The sequence below is a fragment of the Berghia stephanieae genome, chromosome 7, assembly GCF_034508935.2.
Source record: "Berghia stephanieae isolate SIO BIC M18660-M18661 chromosome 7, UCSD_Bste_1.3, whole genome shotgun sequence".
NCBI classification, from domain to species: domain Eukaryota; kingdom Metazoa; phylum Mollusca; class Gastropoda; order Nudibranchia; family Aeolidiidae; genus Berghia; species Berghia stephanieae.
The window spans coordinates 28,500,967-28,516,046 of record NC_088366.1 but is presented as its reverse complement, the minus strand read 5'-3'; the positions used below and the strand labels follow the sequence as shown (position 1 = coordinate 28,516,046).

The following is a 15,080-nucleotide window of genomic DNA, read 5'->3' as shown; positions in this document are numbered from 1 at the left end:
GAGATAATGCTAGAAATATATTATCCCATCTTAATTTTTTTTTTTATTAAAAAGAACAATCTTGAGCTCTAATATAGTGTAATATCCACTAAACGTGCTCAAAACGCTTTAACAAAGGGTTCTTAGCCAACAGCAACGTAGGGCGAATGTAGGATACCTGTTAGGCGATATAACACTTTTCATTCGGGCTGAGAGAACGACAAGGTACTCATTTTACATCTGAATACAGTGAGAGAATGTAAGCAAAGAACCTTTTCTAATGACTCAACTATGTGCCACTCAGAGCGGGACTCGAGCCCTGGACCTTCCGATCCAAAGGCGAGTGTCATACCACTAGACCACATAGCCGCACATTTTAGTTAGAATTTATATATCCATTGAAAAGAACGACTCTTGTTTCTTCAACTTCAAAACCGTATACTTTCTAATGCTGACATGATATCTTATATTTTTTAAGTCTTTTTTCTTATGTAGATCATTCCAACATAATACCGTTTTGAGGCGTTGCGTCACAAATTATTTATAATCAGAGCCGTGAAGTATGAAGTCCATATCACAATCTAGAGGTGCTTAAATGAGTCAATAAAATGTATAATAAAATAAAGGGAGTAAAAATGACTCTTCTAAAAGATACAAAACTAAGTATATGAAGCCTGCGTTAAAGCTGGTTTTTGTAACGTTATTGTCCTGTCAAAACTCCTGATGAGAACGAAGGAAATTGGCATCATTCAACTCCTTGTTATGGTTTTTAGACAGCAATTTTTTACATAAACGCATAGTATCTATAAACGTGCCTTATTAGAAATAATAAATAATAATGTGAAATTGATTGTCAGCTTCAATTTACTTACAAAAACAGATCAAATGAACGTTTCGGGTTTCCCCTTTATCAACAAAACAATGAATGAAACACCACAGATGAATGAAATAATGTGGTAGTGGCGTAGTTCAGATGAATAAACAAAACATTGGGTGGCAGGAAATAGAAATTTACATTAGAATAAGATTAAGGGGGCGTGGTAGTTTTTTTCTGATTATCCATCTATTTGTAATATAGCTAGCTATAAATCTACCTATCTATCTACCCATTTACTAGCCAGTTAACGATTTATTGATTTCTATATCTATCTATCCACCCACCTATCTATCTATCTATCTATCTATCTATCTATCTATCTATCTATCTATCTATCTATTTATCTATCTATCTATCTACATGTCTCTTATCTATCTATCTACCTGTCTCCCCACTATCGGTCCATATATGTCCATCTATTTATCTATCCACCGATCTATCCATCCATCTATTTTGGATCGTCAGGTTAAAAGAAAAATAGAGCATTTATATAGAGCAATACCAGTAAGAATATTCAAAGCGCTTTACAAGGGGTCCCTAGCTAACAGCAACACTTAACATATAGGACGAGACATGACGCCTGATAGGCGATATTATTACACTCTTTCCGACAGAGACAACGCTATTAACGACCAGGACTCACTTTACACGTGAGTATGGTGAGAGAAATTGGAGAGAGAGAGAGAGAGAGAGAGAGAGAGAGAGAGAGAGAGAGAGAGAGTAAAGATTCTTTTTTCCAATGACTCAACTAAGCAACGCTCAGAACGGATTTCGAACTCAGGAACTTCGATCCAAAGGCGATTGCCATACTATTATACCACGATGACATAGTCGCAGATCTATCCTCAAGCAAAGCAATTTCATTGAGATTTAAAAGATCAAGGCAGCCAATCACAGAAGGATTAGAAAAACTGAATTACCCTAACTGTTCACACCACACATGGTGTTCCCAAAGGACTCCACGTTGAGATGGTTTGTGGGAATTTGGTTGAATAATAGTTCTCTTCACTAAAGAAGAGGTCACGTGATATGAAAATACTATTCATTCCAATCCCAATTGAATACTATTGTTTTTGTATAAATAGAATGAAGTTGACGTAAGTAAGGTCTTTTTTTTCTTTTTTTTTTTTTTTTTTTTGCCATCCGCGTTTATGAGTAATTCTCACTAAACTGTATTAACCGGACTATAAACGGTCAAGGTTACACATAGTTTTAAATGTGTTTGGTCCGTTATACTTCCGGATGGCAATGTTGTGAGCTTCTTAGCCAAGCGAAACACACAAAACTAGGTGTAACCATGAACATTTAAAGTCTGGTTAATACAGTTTAGTGAGAGTTATTCATAAACGCGGATGGCAAACAGCAATAACAAAGACCCGAGTGACGTCAACTTCAAACTATTAGCGGCATAATGTATCACTACTCTGTAACCATGCGTCATGGACATTCTGCATAATGTTTAAAAACTCACTTAAAACACACAAAATAACAATTTCAGGGATTCCACGTGATTTTTTAAAAATAACAAAAAAAAAAAAAAAAAAAAAAACGAAAAAAGAATCCTCTATAGATGGAACGAAATCGACGTCACTCAGCTCTCGTCCTACTTGTTAAGTGTTGCTGTTGGCTAGGGACTCCATGTAAAGCGCTATGAGCACGTTTAGTGGATATTGCACTGTATAAGAGCTCGAGTTCGTTTTTTTTTTAATTAAAAAAAAATTAAGATGGTATAATAAATTTCTAGCATTGTTTATAGACAGCCATTTTAATGATTAATTCTCATAAAATTCTACCAATCAGGCTATCAGACTTTAAGGTGTCTCAAAGTTTTGTGTGTTTGTACGTTATTTCCAGCTACTTAAAGACATAGCATCAATCGTTTACATAGCAAACAAAAACATAATTCTTAATTCTCCCATTTCCCTATAAAACCCGGAAAAAGCCGGGAGGAAAACAGCAGATTTGGCATCCCTGTCTTTTAATGTGGTTTGTGCTATGACGAACTAGATTCAGTTCCAAATTGCTATCAAGATCTTTCTTTTCTTATCTTTAGACATTATTTCAAAACGGGAACGATCCACATCTTATCAAATTTTGGACACACCGGATGATCATCCGATTTGTCCAAAATTTGATAAGATGTAGATCGTACAAAGTACCGGAAAAGAGCCAAACACATAAAAAATATACGATAACAAAAAACCATTTTAGCCAGAAATAGTTTACCTCAAGTTATCGATGGATTAACACGACCCCGAAACCAACATGTTATTTTAAGGTCTGACAACCTAAGTATTATGGACTCATTCTTTTAATGAAAAAATAATCCCAAACCAACGACGAAAAACATTATAAATTGGATTCAATAGTCTGATGTCACGTCGCCCAGCAACGGCGGCCATCGTGGTTCTTAACAAAGAAAATCGGTACTTTTAATTCTTCATGCTGGATAGAATTTTTTTATGTCTTTTGATCAGAATGTATAAAAGTTAAAACATGATCATATTTATAAAGTTTTTCTCCTCTGGATACACTTATATGCTCGTCGGAGAAATATTTAATAAGGGCGTCCGCCATTGTTCCGATAGTTTAGAGCCAGTTACCATGCGTCATTACGAGGGAAATGACGACATGACTGTTGAAGCGTATTACGACACTGTTAAATCAAGCCCATTATTGCGTTCAGACATCAGACCTGCAAAATTAACATGTGCACGTCGCCTTACTTTATCGATACAATATTCGAAGTAAATCTTTTTTCTGACCAAATGTTTTTTTCTAATGTGGTTGTTAGAAGATGCCAGCTAGAAGTGCCCTCGATTCATATTTAGATTCGACTTATTTGAATAACTCTTTCTTGCTAAACCGCAAAATCGTGATTGTTTTGAATTCTCAAAATAGAAGCAATAATATACTTTGTGAAAATCATGAAATAAGATTTGATAACCATTGTATGCTCATATTCTGAAATGGAATTCATCAGTGAGGTCAGGTATTTATGACCAAAAACACAAAAAGTCAAAATAAAACAGTTTAACATCTCAAAACTCTCAAATAATAAACTGATTGCTCCTCTTGTAGGTACACATCGACGTTTACTATTCGCAGGTCTGATAACAGAACGCAATTATGGCCTATCTAGTTTTTATGATTGTTGTAATGGACAATATTTGCGTTGGTTTGATAGTATCTCCATTACAACAATGATCCCCATAACAATTTGGGTCATCAGACCTAGCAAATTGTCGCACGCTAATAAATGGGATTGTACACATTCTAAACAGGAAATCGGTTAATGAGTTTATGATTACTAATTATTTATCTGATGAGACGTAACCACAAGGTAGATTTGTGGCGTCAAGAATGGTTCAGTGGTGCGATGTCTTACCTGGTAACAAAGTCAGGCGGTATTGGTTACTATCACAATGGGTGTAACAAAGTCAGGCGGTATTGGTTACTATCACTATGGGTGTAACAAAGTCAGGCGGTATTGGTTACTATCACTATGGGTGTAACAAAGTCAGGCGGTATTGGTTACTGTCACTATGGGTGTAACAAAGTCAGGCGGTATTGGTTACTGTGACTATGGGTGTAACAAAGTCAGGCGGTATTGGTTACTATCATGATGGGTGTAACAAAGTCAGGCGGTATTGGTTACTATCACGATGGGTGTAACAAAGTCAGGCGGTATTGGTTACTATCACAATGGGTGTAACAAAGTCAGGCGTATTGGTTACTATCATGATGGTGTAACAAAGTCAGGGTATTAGTTACTATCACTATGGGTGTAACAAAGTCAGGCGGTATTGGTTACTATCACGATGGGTGTAACAAAGTCAGGCGGTATTGGTTACTATCACAATGGGTGTAACAAAGTCAGGCGGTATTGGTTACTATCATGATGGGTGTAACAAAGTCAGGCGGTATTAGTTACTATCACTATGGGTGTAACAAAGTCAGGCGGTATTGGTTACTATCACGATGGGTGTAACAAAGCCAGGCGGTATTGGTTACTATCACAATGGGTGTAACAAAGTCAGGCGGTATTGGTTACTATCACTATGGGTGTAACAAAGTCAGGCGGTATTGGTTACTATCTCAATGGGTGTAACAAAGTCAGGCGGTATTGGTTACTATCATGATGGGTGTAACAAAGTCAGGCGGTATTAGTTACTATCACTATGGGTGTAACAAAGTCAGGCGGTATTAGTTACTATCATGATGGGTGTAACAAAGTCAGGCGGTATTAGTTACTATCACGATGGGTGTATCAAAGTCAGGCGGTATTAGTTACTATCACAATGGGTGTAACAAAGTCAGGCGGTATTGGTTACTATCACGATGGGTGTATCAAAGTCAGGCGGTATTAGTTACTATCACAATGGGTGTAACAAAGTCAGGCGGTATTAGTTACTATCACGATGGGTGTATCAAAGTCAGGCGGTATTAGTTACTATCACGATGGGTGTAACAAAGTCAGGCGGTATTGGTTACTGTCACTATGGGTGTAACAAAGTCAGGCGGTATTGGGTACTATCACAATGGGTGTAACAAAGTCAGGCGGTATTGGTTACTGTCACTATGGGTGTAACAAAGTCAGGCGGTATTGGTTACTATCATGATGGGTGTAACAAAGTCAGGCGGTCTTAGTTACTATCACGATGGGTGTAACAAAGTCAGGCGGTATTGGTTACTGTCACTATGGGTGTAACAAAGTCAGGCGGTATTGGTTACTGTCACTATGTGTGTAACAAAGTCAGGCGGTATTGGTTACCATCACGATGGGTGTAACAAAGTCAGGCGGTATTGGGTACTATCATGATGGGTGTAACAAAGTCAGGCGGTATTGGTTACTGTCACTATGGGTGTAACAAAGTCAGGCGGTATTGGTTACTATCATGATGGGTGTAACAAAGTCAGGCGGTATTGGTTACTATCACGATGGGTGTAACAAAGTCAGGCGGTATTGGGTTACATCACGATGGGTGTAACAAAGGCAGGCGGTATTGGGTTACTATCACGATGGGTGTAACAAAGTCAGGCGGTATTGGTTACTGTCACTATGGGTGTAACAAAGTCAGGCGGTATTGGTTACTATCATGATGGGTGTAACAAAGTCAGGCGGTATTGGTTACTATCACGATGGGTGTAACAAAGTCAGGCGGTATTGGGTACATCACGATGGGTGTAACAAAGGCAGGCGGTATTGGTTACTATCACGATGGGTGTAACAAAGTCAGGCGGTATTGGTTACTGTCACTATGGGTGTAACAAAGTCAGGCGGTATTGGTTACCATCACGATGGGTGTAACAAAGTCAGGCGGTATTGGGTACTATCATGATGGGTGTAACAAAGTCAGGCGGTATTGGTTACTATCACGATGGGTGATAGTGAAAGTTTCCTAGTGATAGTAAAATTAGGACCCTATGTTGGCGAACTACTCTTAGTATTTAGAGGCTGTCGATATCGCTCGGAGAATATGGCCTGGGGAATCTTTTACTTATAGTTGTATATCGGCCGTTTTTTCATATTTTCTATTTTCCACATAGCACTGTTTGTAAATGTCGCTTGCCATTACAGTGTATAAAAGCTCTCGTATTTGGCTAAAATCCAAACTCTTCATTCTAACCCAAACGCTTTGTAAACAGTGCTCACACTTATTTCCTATGGCCATTCGGTCAGGATTAATTTTTTTCAAAAGCTTTCATCAGTCGGCGATAGAATTACTATGGCTTTAAAAGTGGGTAGATGATCTTTAGAATAAAAAAATATATCGAAAAAAGAAAAGAAAAGAAAAAGAACAAAAACAAAACGAAATAAAGTCAACAAAAATTAAATAAATAAAATAACGAGGAAGGAAAAGCAAATTAAAACAACCAATGACACAACAAAATAACATTAGACATAATGAACACAAATTCGTTTAGCAGTATCTAGAGCGATTTGAACAGAGATTGCAAGAGCTATTCGGATTATTTGGCTTTATCGGGATCAGCGAATATTATTTTTGTGATTGCATAAAGTAAGTGGGTGTTTGAGTGGGTGGATGGATGGATTAATGGGTAGGAAGATGGATGGATGGGTGTGTGTGCGGATGAATGGAACGGATGGATGGATTGGTGAATGCATGGGTAGATGGGAGGATGGTATGTGGATGGGTGTGTGGATAGATGAATTATTGGGTAGATGAATGGTGTCTGAATAGGTAATAGGTGGATGGATTAATTGATAAATGGATGGGTGAATGGGTGGATGAATGGATGGATGGATGGATGGATGGATGGATAGGTAGGTAGATGGATGGCATGGATGGATGGGTGAAAGGTGTGTCGATTGATTGATCAATGGATGGATGGATGGATGGATGGATGAATGGATGGATGGATGGATGGATGTGTGGATGGGCTGGTGGCTGGGTAGATTAATTGATATATGGATGGATGGATGGATGGGTAGGTAGGTAGATAGATGGCATGGATGGATGGATGCGTTGATGGGTTGGTGGCTAAATGGATGGATGGGTGACGGTGTCTGGATTGATTGATCAATAGATGGATGGGTGGGTGGATGAATGGATGAATGGATGTGTGGATGGGTTGGTGGCAGACTGGATGGAAAGGTGCATAGGTGAATAGATAGTTGGATGGATGGGCGGGTAGATGGATGGTTGGATGAGTGGGTGGATGGATGGAAGGTTGGATGGATTGATGGATGGATGGATGGGTGGATGGATAAATGGATTGATGGTTGGATGAATGGAAGAGTTTGGGAGATTAATGTGAACTCAATCCAAAGAGTAATGATAGATGCAATTCATTGCTAGTGTTGGTAATTAGCCATCCAGTTCGATAATCAGTTCCATTCAGATCCACATTCAGAATCGGGTTAAGACTTCTTGACAAGTCTCCCACCAAAAGCGTAGCTTTAATAGCTTTTTAAAGAGTTACAAAGCATGGACAAAATATCAATGCTGTTCACGTGTTTTATATCCTTTGAGAAGCTGTTGGTTCTAGATACTCAGTCTTTTTTTGGTGTGTAAGAAACAGTGTCAGACAAATCAGACAGACCATTGGGAAAAAAATCATCCCTAAAATCAGCTCTCCTCGACAAGATCTAATTGTTTAGGGATGGATTTTTCTCGTATTTCCTGTCTGCTTTGTTTTTATCAAGCTGTGTTTCGTACTCGACTTGTAAGATTTAAAAATTAGTATTGCGTTATTTGGGTTCATTCTTATAAATCTGGATATTAACTGGATTTTAGAAACAGACAGACACACTCGAAGTAACACATTCACGGTAAACGTCCATGGAGACAACGCAGACATACTCCTTGTAATGAATCGATATTAAATACTCGTATAGAAGTTAGTTTTTTTTGTCTGATTTTGCTCTTTTTTATGTTGTTATCGTTGTTGTTGTTTTTTTTTTTTTTGTTTTTTTTTGGGGGGGGGGGGTGGGGGGGGGTTGAGGGGGGGGGGTTGTAGTTGTTTTTTTTTTTTGTTTGATTGGGGGGGGGGGGGAGAAGAGTTCAAAAATATGAAAAGGCTTTGTGAGAGTAAATGACGTGGGTATCTAAAATGGCAGGCTAATGAAATATGGATTAACAAATGGCTGATTATATCTTTGACGAAAGGACAGAAAATAACATTTACGTAACATTTTATAAAATAATAGCCTTAAATGTGTCGTGTGTAATTACACAGCTCGTATTGACGAAAAAAAAAGCTTAGCAAACACAGAATGGATGAACGGAAAACCAGAGCATCATGTCCTTCCCTTCATCATTGATATCGAATTTCTCGCCTGGAAATGTTGTTAGTATCCTCCTTGAAATAACACGGGGTTAAAACTTGAGTTTGAAACAACAAGAAGGGGGAGGTAAAGGCGGAGTAAAACGTGTTTTCAAACAAGAGCTTGAAAGGTATTCTCTGATAATCGGTTTTTAACCCTTTAACGATGGGATTGATTGAATTCTTTCAAATCACTTAGGGCAGCTGGTACAGTGTTATGGTCCTTGCTTCGTAACCAGAAGGTATAGGGTTCGAATCTTGGTTGTGCTGTATGGCATTGGGCATATAATTGTAACCAATCTCACTTCCACGACTTTCCTTGGAAAAGACATGAAAGAAAAAAAAATTGGGGTGGGGGGGGGGGATGAACAATGGGAACTTTTAACTTTAAAAAAAATCTTGTTGTCTTTTTAATATTATTTATCTTGTTATAACTGCACTGACGTCATATAACAAATACTTTAAAACATGTTTTTGGCCAGTTCATCAATCGATTAAAATATACTTATCAATCACTTCAGATAATTCTGAGGTTTGAGGCCTATTGACAAGTTGAAGATAATCGGAATCGATCAATATTTAAGGTATTCCTTTCATGACCAAAACGACAGAGACTAAAAGTGCTTTTTCTATCAAACGGCAGTGGATACCTGAACGCTTTTCCCAAGAGACAATTTAAGTCAAATTGTTAAGTCTCTCTCTCTCTCTCTCTCTCTCTCTCTCTCTCTCTCTCTCTCTCTCTCTATCTATCTATCTATCTCTCTCTCTCTCACACACACACACACAGAGTCACACACAAAAACAAACACACACAAACACAAACACACACACATACACACACACACTTTCACTATCTTTATTTCTTTCTCTCTTGACAAAAAAACAAGAAAAAAAACAAAACAAAAAACAAAGCCAAGCAAATTAATGCAAAAACAAAACCCCGGCAAGATTTAAACCGCATAAGAGTTGAATAGAACATCGCATCTAAAGAGTTAAACTCCCGACCAACTCAAGATAGTTAAGTATTTCCTTAATCAATATTTATACAAAGACATTTAATCGCCAGTACATTAAGGAAATTGCACTTTGTATTATCAGAGACCCACGTAACAACAGGATAAAACTTTCAATCTATTTTGATTCGGTTCTTTTTGCGTGGGCTTTCATCAAAGATGGAATTAAGGTTGGAGGAAGAGGGGAGATAGAGAGGAACACAATCGAGACCAAATTTAGATGCCCTAGAAACAAGATCATTTCATCAAAAGAAAAAAAAAGAGAAAAAAAGAGTTAATACTTAATATGTGACCCATCGCCTAAAAATGGTATTATATCGGGATGATTAAAACGATAAAAATATCCAGAAATAGAACACTTGTACTAAAATGATTCGTTTTTCTTAATGAGAATAAGCAGCTAAAAGAAGCAAAAAAGCAACATTCCATATTATCTTTGATCATTTTTATTTTTTTTTAAATTTTAGAATAACTTTTCTTGTTATAAGGGTAGATGGGATCCAAAGATCTGGTCGAAAGTATTTGCAAATAGACTAGATCCACCTATGATGCCGGGCTGAACTATCGAGTATTTTTAATTTATAGTTACTTTTATGAATTAAAAAAAATGAAACTTGTCTTTTGTTTTTTTATTATTGAAGACAATAGACATGATTTCTAAGCGATAAAAACTAAATGTTCGCAATATGGTAACTGGTACTCTTACAATGACCACCTCTCATGATAGATAGGTACCCATTTTGAGTTAATTTCTCTTGGTGGAGAATAAATTTCTTGATTGTACAAAACTCGAAGGTCCTATTTATTCTCATAATCTTTTTTCCAATTTCACTTTAAGGAGCCCTATTCATTCCGACAAATGCCGTTTTGAGACAATGGGTCACATTTGCGTTTCTAATACTCCTGCGTTTTGGAATTCCTTACGTGTTCACTATCGCTACGCGAGCTTGTGAGTGCTCGATGGGAACAAAGTTCGGATTCCAAAATGCAAGAGTGCAAGAAATATTTTATTCTCCCCCTTAAATGATTCTCATTTCGTTAGCTCTGAATAAAAACAGTTTCAAAAATATTTAAATGATCAATTTTGTTTTCAAAATTTAAACTGTGAAATTTAACGCTTGTTAATCAATCTGACGCCACACGTTTAGTTCTGAAAACATTGAAATCGTTACGTCTTCCTATTTATGAAGACTGGTAGAATAATGTGAATTATCTGATTTTGTAGATATACGTAGCATCAAGATTGGTATTCCTTTAATATGTATCGTTTTGAAATAATTCTAACGTTTAGGGTCAACAGTGACATAAACGATTCGATGGTCATTCCTTCCACTGTATTATTCTCATCTTGCATTTTTTACATGTCATTTCCTTGTAAAAACAATATGTCTCCAAAACATAATGAAATCTGGAAATCATGTTTGAATTAGATTGGTTGCCAGACAAAGAAAGGGTTTGATACAAGATCGCCCTTATCTGCTTTGAATGTCTTAATGGTTTAGCACCCAGGTATCTTAATGAATTCATAAACTTCTATTCTCCATCTAGAATGCCACGTTCTTCGTCTGATCAAACTAACCTTCAAGTAAGCAACAAATCAAATTATTTATTTTATGGTGGGAGATCGTTTTCAACACTTGGTCTTCAAATACGGAACGATCTTCTCATTGCTATTCCTGACGCATCAAATACGGAACGATCTTCTCATTGCTATTCCTGACGCATCAAATACGGAACGATCTTCTCATGGCTATTCCTGACGCATCAAATACGGAACGATCTTCTCATGGCTATTCCTGACGCATCAAATACGGAACGATCTTCTCATGGCTATTCCTGACGCATCAAATACGGAACGATCTTCTCATGGCTATTCCTGACGCATCAAATACGGAACGATCTTCTCATGGCTATTCCTGACGCATCAAATACGGAACGATCTTCTCATGGCTATTCCTGACGCATCAAATACGGAACGATCTTCTCATGGCTATTCCTGACGCATCAAATACGGAACGATCTTCTCATGGCTATTCCTGACGCATCAAATGTCGATGTTTTTAAATCAAAGCTTAAACATTACTTTTTAACAAAAACATATTTTACGTCTCTGCCACTGTTTCACATTTATTTGATATATAGATGGTATTTTTTTCTTCTTTTGAGTAACAACTGAAAGTGTGTCTGTTTGAGTGTGTGTGTGTGTGTGTGTGTGTGTGTTAGTGATATTTTAGATTGCCGAAGCGCATAGAGCATGGCCTAGTCAAGTGCTATATATTATTATTATTTTATTATTTGATACAGTGCCTGGCAAAATAGAAAGAAATATACAAGAAGAAACCATACTCATTAATAACAAAACATTTTCGAGAAGGAAGAATCTATGGACATAGTCGTCCAAAGGCTACGCTTTGAAACGGGTTGCCTATATCTTGTATTTTTCTTATTGTCTTGCATTGCATTATTCACTTCTTTTCAGAATTATTATATCATACACCAGTGGCAGCTTGTCAATATTTTTCTTTCATGTTTTTCGGTAAAATATGCAAGCGCAATACAAAGATCCTGTCAAGCTGTCTTCCTACGCCAATTCATTTCTATCGTCCCAGCCCCCCTCATCCGTCTTATTCCCTTCGACACCTGTTCCTATTCTATATCCTATCTTACTCTGTCCTTCATCAATAGGATGCAATGTTCTACCAATGGAATGCTGGAATACTAACCAAAGAGTGAAAATTGAGAGGCTTCGTATTATGGGAACAATACAGACAATGGACATTTCGGGTACAAACCCTTCGTCAGCACAACAATACACAAATTTACGTGGAAAATAAATATAATGAAATGCAAAAGCGCAAAGTTGAGTCCTCGAATATGGCATTTGATCATATTCTCTAACAATATTCGGGTTCGAACTGAGTACAGCATGTATTTTATTGGAAACAAAATTGATTATAATGGCGCCTTACAGACATCATGTCTTGCTTTACTTTACCATTGTTGTTGTTCGCTTATGACGGTTTGAAAAACGCTCGGAGAACGTTTTGTTGATATACAGCATAGAATATAAAACCAAAAAAAAAATTAATCCTTCAACGAAAAAATTTATTTTTCGATACAAAACTCTCCAATTATGATCTACTTATCACCTAAAATCTTTTATTTCAAATACTGATCTATTAAGGTCATAATATATCATTTGTCAACAAGTCTTAAACCCGAGACTTTAGAGAGTTGTTAGGCTTGATACTATTCTTTTTACAAATTGGGGGTCATCTTAATTGTTTGATGTGTTAAATTGAGCTTTTTTTCAATATAAAGAACAATATTCACTAAACGTGCTCAAAGCGCTTTACAATGGGGTCCCTGGCTAACAGCAACACTTAACATGTAGGGCGGGACATGAGGCCTGTTAGGCGATATTGCAATTGTTCGGACAGAGGCAACGCTGTTAACGACCAGTTACTCATTTTACACATGAGTACAGTGAGAGAATGTGAGTAAAGATACTTTTCCAAGGACTCAACTATGCGCCGAGCGAGGCTCGAACCCAGGACCTTCCGATCCGAAAGCGAGTGTCATACCACTAGACCGCGTAGCCTTTAAATAATTAAAACTTCCATAAAGGGCCAACGATGCATCTCTGGCAAACGTGAATTGTATTGAATACAAAGATATCATTCATTCCATAAAGAGTTGCAACACATAGTAACTCTGTTATACTTTGATTAATTTTGGCCAGACAATTCGTCCTTCAAACATTAAGCGATCAAAATAGGTCATAATATTTGAAGGACGGATATTATGGCCAAAATTTGATGTATTTTTCTAAAGTAATACAGAACGGATGCGATTGGCGTTTTTTGGATGAGACATTCATATCCGTTGATTTCGTCCCAGTGTTAGTTAGCATGGTCAACAACTGGTTACATGACACGTATTTCGCATTTCAACCACTTTGCAGTGTTTGTGTTTTTCAGCGCATTATTTTGTATTACCCTATTCGAAGAAGGTGTTAAAAAAGTACCTGGGCATAGTTTGTATATATATATATATATATATATATATATATATATATATATATATATATATATATATATATATTTATATATATATAAAACATTTAAAGTGTAATTTTGCAAAACAAGAAACAATATCATGACAGTTGAAGAACATGATGCTTTATTTATTTATTTTTATCGATATCTATTTCAGTTCCTTTTATTAAGAAAAATGCTGGTCTTTATTTTTATAATTAGACCCTACATACATATAGCAGGCGTCTTACAGGCAACCCGATGGCTGAGTGAAATTATATAGAATGTTAAGCTCTTTGAGCACTGTGAAAAGCTGCCTTTAAAACTATGTGTATTACATTTTCTTCTTAAATGAAAACAAAAAATTAAAAAGCTGATAACTTACCTTAGTAATTGAAACAAGTGACAGCTCTGGGAAATACATTCACTTCTTTACAGACACTTTGAATTCGGCACACAACAACAATACTTTGCAAAGTCCACAAAATTTGAATCATATTATCTTGTATCAAATGTATCCCAGAAACCTTCAACAATTTTCTCTTTTTTTTTTTTATTGAGTCATGCATTTCATTATCACGATTTAAGAGTATAACAACATTAATGCAAACTAAACGGGTACATATTCACACGAATCAGTTTTAGCCGGCTGGTTACTACTATTAGTAGATTCGGTCAACAGAGGACTTAATTGGAAATTCAAAAATTATTTGAATAAAGAGGAAAACATACATAGTGAGTTGTTCTATCCTCCAAGAAAAAAAAGAATGAATGAATGAACAAACGAATGGCTAGAAAAAAAAAACAATAGCGCTGGCACCGAGTGAAAAGTAATGTTGACACAAGCTCAATGTCTTATTGTTATCCACACGTGCAGACATGGGAACTCATTTTATATTCATCCCTATCTTCTTCTTTATCCGGCTTCTTTTTCATCTCCCATTCTCATTTTTACTCTAATCTTTCTGTTACCTTTTCCCCCCGTTCACAAAGTTCAATATAATAAGTCCATATAGCTATTTAGATCTATCTATCTATTAGTAATTTCTCCCTAGGCAGTGGTAAAGTGCGGTTGTTTATTTTACGCGTTTTACGACTCATAGTAGATCCAGCATAGAACGCTAGCGGCAGAGACTTTCTCTTCGCGTACGTAGATACTCACTCACGCGCATACGCCTGTTTTCATGTTGCGCGTGCGGCGAGAGTTGTAAGACCGTGGTGAGCCTTTCATCTTGTATCGTGTACTCACACAAGGTAGCCTGCTTGTCTGTATTTTTCATGTGCGCGGGTCACCGCTTGTATCATCAGGGTATTGGAGAAGGTCCCGCTATAACATAATGAATCTTTGATTTTCTTTGTGACCCTTGAATTATAGGGCGGCCA

At 36.9% G+C, this 15,080-nt stretch overlaps 1 protein-coding gene across 8 annotated transcripts in view; it reads right to left on the bottom strand.

Moving 5' to 3' along the window:
• LOC144976998 (neuropilin and tolloid-like protein 1) overlaps positions 1 to 14,861 on the bottom strand; it is a 101,103-nt gene extending 86,242 nt beyond the window's left edge. The window contains exon 1 of one of the 8 annotated variants that reach the window (XM_078921669.1): positions 14,792 to 14,861. The gene's annotated coding sequence lies outside the window, so the exon portion shown is untranslated. Of the gene's footprint in view, positions 1 to 14,429 lie in introns of all 8 variants that reach the window. The other 7 variants (XM_078921661.1, XM_078921665.1, XM_078921663.1 and 4 more) reach the window with 7 other exon arrangements.
• Positions 14,862 to 15,080: the final 219 nt, after the last annotated feature.